This window comes from Megalopta genalis, chromosome 5 (assembly GCF_051020955.1).
Source record: "Megalopta genalis isolate 19385.01 chromosome 5, iyMegGena1_principal, whole genome shotgun sequence".
Classification (NCBI taxonomy): domain Eukaryota; kingdom Metazoa; phylum Arthropoda; class Insecta; order Hymenoptera; family Halictidae; genus Megalopta; species Megalopta genalis.
In genome coordinates this window covers 1,608,879-1,618,357 of record NC_135017.1, presented here as the reverse complement: position 1 = coordinate 1,618,357, position 9,479 = coordinate 1,608,879, and the positions used below count along the sequence as shown (strand labels likewise).

General features: G+C 37.6%; 1 long non-coding RNA gene across 3 annotated transcripts; it reads left to right on the top strand.

The window, feature by feature from the left end:
* The first annotated feature begins 206 nt into the window (after positions 1-206).
* Positions 207-9,479, top strand: LOC117226647 (uncharacterized). Of its 3 annotated transcripts, none has more exons than XR_004491846.2 (3): positions 2,172-3,925; positions 4,093-4,414; positions 6,171-9,479. It is a non-coding gene; the product is annotated as an uncharacterized LOC117226647 (long non-coding RNA). The 3 variants fall into 3 exon arrangements; XR_013033262.1 differs by having other exon boundaries at positions 2,253-3,925; positions 6,184-9,479; XR_013033261.1 differs by having other exon boundaries at positions 207-3,925; positions 4,093-9,479.

Sequence of the window (9,479 nt, the reverse complement as noted above, 5' to 3'; positions counted from 1 at the left end):
ACGAGTTTCCGCTTTTACCAGATAGGTAAATATATGAACAGTCACTTCCATTAATATTCGGGCATAATACTATCTCTTTATATTTTACTGTGTATGAGATGTGTGATTCTGGTATAATGTCATTTACAGTGCATGAGGATTCGCTATTTCTTACAGATTGGAAATACACAAATAATATTTTTTTAACAATAACATTTGTTAGTACAATACACTTTAAATCAAAAGCTGTCACATTAAAAATAAATATTTTACATATAAATTATACAAAATTTCAATCTTAATATTTGTCAAGGACCGGTGGGAAAAGTCTAGGGCGGGTCTGATTCCCAACATAAGGGAATGGATGGTCTGCGGTCCTCCTCTCTTGACCTTTTTACGGTGCAATTACTGACATTTTCATTAGTGACATTACTGGCATTTTCATTAGTGATATGATAACTACAGTGAATTTTCTGGTGGACACAGGTGCGAATGTGTGCGTATTTCCGCGATCGCATTTCGGTGACCGGTTGCCGAAAGACGATACCGAACTTTTCGCGGTGAATGGCACGCGCATCGCTGCGCACTGCGTGACTATAGTACATTTAGACTTATCGCTGCGACGCAGTTTTGTGTGGCAATTTATAGCGACCAACGTGGAATAAACGTTTAATCGACGCGACAACTGAGTTGTTTGCGGTAGGCCATAGCGTCGGTACTGGCATCCTGTTGGTAAAAACTATAGGTGGTGATATATTGTACCACCGACTTTTGGCTGAGTTTTCGGACATGACGCGACTGGCGACATTTCGGCGAGATTCGGTGAAACACAGTATGGTGTATCATATCAAGGTCATATCTGGACCCCCGATTTTCAGCAAAAGACGGCGGTTCGCATCTGACCGGCTGAAGGTGGCCAAGGCGGAGATCGACCTCATGCTGCAGTAGAGAATTATCCGTCCCTGTAAGAGCGTATGGGCCTTATTGCTTCACCTGTGCCCAATAAGGATAACAGGACTCGACCATGTGGGAACTATCGAGCACACTAAACTCCCGCATCATACCGGACAGGTATTCACCATCCCATATCGACTTTGCACAATCTCTACATTGGAAAATCGTATTCTCAAAAATAGACCTAGTTCGCGCGCATAACCATCAATAGCGACTCCGTTTGGTTCATACGAGGTTTATACCATTTGGTCTTCAAAATGCTGCACAGACGTGCCAGCGCTACGTCGGCCAGATTACGCGAGGAATACATTTAGTGTGCGCGTATATCGATGATATTTTTTATCGCGTCTGAGACCGAAGAGGATCATTGTGAATATCTGTGTTTACTACTCGAACGATTGAATCAATACGGAGTCGTTATTAACCTGACGAAATGCCTTTTCGAGGTTGGCGACATTGAATTTTTAGGTTATACCGTGACCAGCAAGAGGGTAAAACCTGTGCCCGAACGGGTTGTCGCGATCAGTGAGTTTCCTAAACCCGGCTCTATCAAGGTTTTATGCAGGTTCTTAGACACGGTGAATTTTTATCGACGTTTTATTCCCGACGCGACCAGCCTAATGAAACTGTTCCACGACTTACTGAAGGGGTCGAAAAAGGAAATTCACCGGTACTTAGTCCAGCATAGGCAGAAACGATTTTGCAAAACTTAAAAGCAAGCCTAGCGAGTGCCGCCATGCTAGCACGCCCGGCGGCCGTGCGGCATTGCAACAGCTTATAAGTGAAGTAACATTTGAAGTAACTTTTTCCTTAGCAAGAATACGATCCGTGGCTCCGTTTACGAATTATTAACAAAAAAAAGTCACCATTGAGAGGTTCGCGTTGTTAACGGCACTTCGAACGCGATAAAAAAATCGGCACTTTTCAGAGGCACACATACTAACCCAGGAATGTTCGTCCATAATTATTACTGAATAAGTGATCAGTATTTAGTGATAGTACGGTGAAAGTGAACGTTGGAACAGCCTGTCCGGAGATATTCTATTCGTCACCATCGTATGCAGATCAGCTGTGCAGTTCATTGTATGTTCAAGATCAATGCACTATCCCCCTGCTCATAATTGCGAGTATGAAGTGGATTTACAACTAAATGGATGAGTTTCGTATTAATAATATTTTTCACATTTCTCAATCAAACAAATCCTTTACGTCCTTTAACGCGATTATTCATTAGTAAATCAGCTTTGCGAATCGTTCATTGAATTCTGTCCGGACACGGAATTATTTATATCATTTACGTACTTCAACGGGGTTACTTGTTGTCAATTTTCACCGTACACACTGCATAAAAAACTTAATATAGCCTACTTTAGGTGTTATGCACAACAGAAAATTAAAACGGCTATTACTGTTTATTATTTTAGGTCCGAAAAATTATTAAATATTCTTCAGACATTCTAAAATAAGCATAAACAGTGATTTTATTAAAATTACTACTACCACGTAGTAAAATTAATTCGGAAGTTTACGCTCTGTGACTGACCTGTTTATTGCTTCGAACGCGGCACGGAGTCTCCCTCGCTGCTCTCTGGCTAGATCACCTTGCAACTGACCAGTTCCCCTCTCATAGGTCACTGTTTTTGGTTAATAGCTCTTAAACAAAGTTCGAATGTCACGATGTTACATGACCGAAACGCAAATTTAGAAAACAGGACGAGTTACATTCTTTCCTCTCTCTCAGTTACATCTCCGAGGAAAACGTCCGAATCCAAAATTAGGAACCGCTAGTAACTAGCATGAGACGAGAAGTGTCTCAACGCCCGCAAGTAGCTGTTCATTAGTTATTAGACTTCCCATTACTATTTTGACGAAATTATAGTTATTAGCATTTCTGATTTTTGCTAATTCACAGACTTACAATTGAAACATTGATTATAGTTTTAGAACCAAGAAATTACTGTAGTTTGTGTGATTTTTGTAGCTCTTCTATATTCTTAATTAGAAACGAAATGTTTAACTTGGAAAGAGATCATTTTTGTTCTGAATTTCCCCCTTTTTTTCTTGTTTCAACGTCTTTTCTATACCTTCAATTCGTATTAAAACGTCACTTACTACGGCACGCAACATATATTCCTGACCAATTATAGTCCTTAATTCCTTTTTTTATGATATTTATACAATTTGTATAACATTGTGGAGTAGGTTTTTTTTCGCTTTCTGAAAATTTAGTTTAGATACAATAAAATCATTAATTTTGTGTACTAATTAATTATTTATCATAACTTTATCAATAATCACAACATTCGCTCAGTTGTTTTCTAATAGAACATCTTTGTTACTTTCCATTACGTTTTCATTATCCGTAATTATAGTGTCTGCAAAAATTGAAAAAAAATTATAATTAACATCCACCTCGTTTAGCATACGGGACGTATGCCTGGCATACTGTCATTATCACTTAAGTATAATTGTTTCCCTTTTATTCTTCATCTGTCATGTTTTCCAATTTCTGATTGTAAATCCAACGTTACTCTCATTTCCTTTGCTTTGGTTTTCGTAAAAATTAAGTTAATATCTATTAACTTCAATTGCGACGAAAATGTATGTCGCGGAAAATTTCACATAAGCTGCGAGCACGGTTTGCAATACTAAGCGCGCCAATCAGTGGTTGGCGTGTCACCAACCCCCCACCGGGAAGCCTGCGGTCAATCAGCCGTATTTAGCAGCCAAACCATAGTCGCGTCGCGCGTGTATAAATGCGAGCGCGACGCCACTCGGAAGCATTTCGCCAGGTGTCCAGCTGCGAGAAGCTTTTCGCTAGACATATTCTTGAAGGGCACTGCTACCACCGCTTCCATACGAGTTGTAGAAGCTTCTAGGTCCGCGGGCAGCTTAACATCCCGGGTCGGCGAGCGGTTCAACCGGACAAGGCCCACAGTACCCTCATCAACTCGCCCAGCCTGTCTGAGCGATTCGAGTAGCGAAGGCAGGGGTAAGCGGCTGAGTGGTGAGACGAAACACGGCTCGCTTGTAGTCGGCCGCGGAACAGCTGCTCCGTAGATCCCCGTCGACGTGTGTCGTCAGTCCCTTACCCCAGGAGCTGCTTCTAGCGAGGGCATTATCGACGCGAAAGTTTTGACCACAATGTCTCTCGTCTAGGTACGACACGTCGGTGGACACTCGAGGCCCGCCGTCGAGCCGAACGTCGAGGGTTGCAACGGGAGCTCTCTCAACCAAGCGGCTACTGGAGAGAGTATCACTCACGGTCAGCCTTGGCAATCGTCGGAGCGAAAGGGGAGGCGCGAAACCGAGACGCAGAACATCGCGTCCATTTCTGGGCGAGAATTGGCGGAGTAAGAGGAACAAATGTGTATACGTCTCATTGTTCCTTCCTGTTTCCCTCCCGATCCGACGCGGACGATAGACTCTCGCTGGTGTAGCTGCTACCTCCAGATCCGCGAGCAGATGGATCCTCGTTCCTGTAAGTAGCCGATCCGCCTCAATTTGTATATTGGTAGCGATGGACGTAAAAGTGTTTGGAGGAAAAGAAACACAGAATTAGAACCGCGAAATCTACGACCGACTATAAAACATAATGATGGTTCTGTATTAGTTTGGGGCTGCGTGGCATCTAGTGGAGTGAGAAACCTTGTGTTCATCGATGGGATAATGGACGAAAAGAAATACTTAAAAATTTTGCAGGAAAATTTAAGAAGCAGTGTATCAAAATTGAATTTACCTAGCGATTATTGGTTTCAGTCTGACAATGATCCGAAGCATACCGCTAAAATAGTCAAAGAATGGGTATTATATAATGTTCCACACGTGGTGCCACATCCACCGCAAAGTCCCGATTTAAACCCCATTGAACATTTATGAGATGAAGTAGAAAAATGATTATGAAATAGGAGTATTACTTCGAAAGAAGTGTTAAAACGAAATATTATTGAAATATGACATTCAATGGATGCAAATGTTACTTCTAAGTTGGTCCACTCTATGGAAAACAGACTTAGGGCTGTCATAAAAGTAAAAGGTGGATGAACTTCCTATTAAAACCTTTAATCGTTCAATTTAAATATCTATTAATTGTTTCGTTCGAATACTTTTGTGAGCCATTTTTGGTATGTGTTTACAATCAATGTACTGTAAAAACGCTATATATTGTTGAATTATTTTCTAATTTTGCTTACGCAGTCTTAAGACCCATCCCTTATTATATGTGTCATATTATATCAAATACTTCAGTTTAACACATATATTTTATTAATTGAATGTTAGAAACGTAAGCGTTCGAATACTTTCGTGTATGAGTGTATATTTTAAGGAAGTAAATAGACATTCAACGCTGCCCTATGCGCATAATAGAGAATTTTAATTTCTGTTTCAAAAATCAAATACAGTTACTCACGAAATTGAGCACACACTTTTTAAAACGCAATAACTTTTTTAAGACTACACAAAGTGACTTGAATTTTTGTTAGACGATAGACGGATTAGTTTATTAGACGATGACTATTGCTTTTTACTCTTTTTAGCTGAGTCCATAACAAAAATTTAAAAAATGCCTTTCGTAGATTTCGGTAATTTATATGCTTGCTGAAAATTTGATTGAAATCGGTTAACCTAGAGTCGAGAGACAGGCATTGAAAGATTTAAAAATCTACAGATTTCTTCCAGTTTTGGTCAAAATTGTGATAAGATTATGATTTTTACTATCGTTAATTTGTTGTCTCTCATAACAACGTGAACCGATTTGAATAAACTTTTCAGCGAGCGTATAACTTACTGAGATCTACTTGAGGTATATTTTTAAATTTCCATTATAAGCTCATATAAAAAATTTAAAAAACGAGAGTTTTTTATTCTTTTTATCTTTCCAAGTAATAGTCGAATTCAAGAAAAACATTTTCGTCATTGTTTAATACACTAGTCTGGCTATAATTAAAAAAAAAATTGAAACCACTTAGTCCACTTTTAAGCAAGTTATTGCGTTTTTAAAGGTGTATGGTCAATTTTGTGAGTAACTATATATTCTATCTATTCTATTCTATTCTATTTATATTCTATTTCGTTTTTATTCGTCGAACTTCAGAGCAAAAGATGTCGTATTCCTTTTTCGTCGTTATATGTATCTCTATCAACATTTTTGTGTAAATTCATTTAGATAAGTATTGCTTACGTGTAGTTCTAAATTTATACCATGTTTACCCATAACAATATGCTCACAATTATAGAGTTTGCATACAGATGTATCAGTCAAAGCAGCGAAAGGGGCGCACTGGCAGAACAAACGCAGGGTGGTACATAACCCCTCAAGGAGTAGAAGCTGTCGTAGAGAATATGGTTGACAATCACACGTTGGCTAAAGCTGTATTGCGACTCAGATTCACTGGATAATACTGCAGTGTATTATTGGAGAATTATTATCGAAAGGAGATAGCGGATGCTACTGGAAAATTTGGTAGAATTAAAAATATGGGAAGATACAATGGACCAAATCTTGAATAGATGCAATGGACCGATAAGTAGGAATCTTTATGACAAGCTGTCATTGATAGTTGGAGTCACAATGGTGATTTATTATATCTATTCTTGAGCCCAGTGTTTAAGTAAAGAATTGGGCCAATTCACAAGAGAAAGAAAAGAATTGAGTCGAACCGGACGGTGATTGTGAGCTTTTTAAAAGATTCAAAGAGTTTTCAATGATAGCGGACACCGAGGAACAAAGTTCAGAGCAACTAGTGGAGTTTGACATTAGTAGTGGATGGCGGCGAACATGTAGAACACACGAGATTAGAACATCTGGTATATACCCAGTGGTCAGCACACGCGGGGAATGAAATATGATAAAGTGTCCTTACGGACGACTACTATTACTATGTATTGGTTAATGATAGCTATTCCGTCGTTGAATTAATGGTGAGAAAGAATGTGAGTGACATCTGAACAACAATTACATTCGATAAAGTGTGGTCCACCCGATATGTAATTTAAACAAACGCGCGAGTGGACCATACCTGTGCAATGCTATTTTGAGAAATAGACGTTGCTGTCCAAAAGTGAACGCGAGCAGTGCATTCTTTATCGCGACGCTAATTGATTTCATTCAGAATGGAAAACTCTTCCGAACGGAAGAACGAATAGAAATAGATACGTATCATGATGTAGAACTCTAGAATTTTTCAACAAGATAACGCTGCTGTACACACAGTCTTAAGAAGACAAAAGAATGGTCTCAGCAAAAAGATTTGCCATTTATGACGTGGCCTACACATTTCCCTGATTTGAACCCCATAGAAAACCTATGGAGGTTATATTATCATATATCAAGAGCGATATATAAAAATAATAAGCAGTATAATATCGTGAAATAGTTGGAAACTGCTATAGGGTAAGAATGGGGTAAGGATTAATGTTACGACATTACAAAAGTTAGTTTGCAGTGTGAAGAATAGGGTATATAAAGTAATAAAATGTAATGGTGGAAATATTAATTGCTAATGTTACAATTATGGTTATTTTATAACACTTCAAACGAATGTACCTATACGAATTTTGTTGTTATTTTATATGTTTATTAAATTATATCGTGTATACCAAAACTAAAGGTTCTCTCGTGGTTGTATTACTGGTTTTTTTATTTTTTACTATCCGTCTAAATTTTTAACTTACTTTTAATATTAGTAACAGAGTCCTAAGTTCCTGATATTAAATTATTATTAATGTCCCTGTGCAAACTTTGTTCACTGTATTATGTTCCAATTCGATACGAGCCAAGAATAATCCTATTCTAATAGTAAACAAGCCCTGATATTATATTGTACCATGTACAAAACCGGACGTAATAGCGGTCTGTTACGTAATACGTGACGTCGGTTATTGAATAAGTACTCTTGTACTCAATGATATTTGAATTCAATTTTCTCGGCAACGAACCCTTCCACGTAATTTCATTATTCTTGATTTTCGTCTTATTTTTAGCCATAGTATCTACCTGACCCCACTTGTAAACACCCCACATATACTGAAATATGCAAGAATCTTTTCTCTATGTTTCACACCAATATGATCTTTATAACGTTCCCAGTTCTCGTGCAATATGTACTTCAATTTTGCTAAAAATCACACGAGTTTTTGGATTCGTGTTTGTGAAGTAACGTTCTCCAAGAATCAGCCAATGGTTATTAGGTGACAAATTGTGCGTTGAACAGTGTTATTTAAAATATCATCTAGTAGACAAATTGAGTAAAATGTTTTGGTATCAGGATATTACAAAAATAAAACTGTATATAAGAGCGGCTCCACTGTATATTATTCGGTATCACCATGATAAGCAGGATCTTGTGTAATCAGATAGCTGCTCGGGTATGACCAAGACGAAAAGTTTCGCGAAGTTTGAATCTATTCAATTGACTCCTAATTCGTAATCCGCAACTGACATTTTACTCATTGCCTTGCAGAATTTTTAGTGAAAAAAGAAACGCACAATTTCCACGAACGTATAAATAGAAACTCGTCTATTGCCTTGAAGGAGATGCCGTTTCACTCACAAATTCACAAAGTTTCTTGCGATTATCTCAGAAACTAAGAGTGAGTGGCAGGTACAGTGGGTGTTGAAAGTATTCGTACACCTTTTTAAAACGGAATAAACTCTTTATAATTAGGCCAAGTGATCTATATATTTTTGGGGTGTTAGTGTGGTTACTTTACTAGACAATGGTATAATAAAAGAATTAAAAAATGATATTTCTTCAATTTTTTTTATCTGAAAATTTAGGAAATATATTTTGTATACATCGGTAACTTATATGCATGCAGATCGCGAAAATCGCAGCTTTTCACGAATTTCATCGAAAAACAGGTAACATTTACATCTTTCAGTGATTGTAGCTTGACTTTATAAAGCAACTGGTGGTGGAATGATGTAATATTTTCGGATGAAAGCAAATTTAATCTTTACGCATCCGACAGTCAGAAAATGGTGTGGCGTAAAGTAAATACAGAATTAAACATTTCAAATTTAAGACGAACAGTGAAACATGGTGGTAGGAGTCTAATAGCGTGGGGTTATATCTCGTCTGAAAGTGTAAGTTAACTAGTTTTTATCGATGGTATTATGGAAAAAATTAAGTATTTGGACAATTAAAAAAAATTGAATTACAAGTGCTATAAATATAGGTGTACGTACAGTTTTAAATTTTATCAGGACAATGATCCTAAACACAAGGCCAGAATTGTACAGGAATATTTATTATACAATCGTCCAAAAGTACTGCAGCCTCCTCCTCAGTCGCCTGATTTAAATCCAATTGATAATTTATAGGATCAATTGGATTGCAAAATTCGTACAACACCTACAAGACCAACAACAGAGATAAAACAACGTTTATTAGACGAATGGAAACGGATTTCGCGAGGTTATTTAAATAAAATCATCTGTAACATGTCCAAGCGATTATATGAAGTAATAAAACAAAACGGTCAACCGACAAAATATTAATATTATGATAACATGATTAAAAAGATTTTCATTTTATACAAAA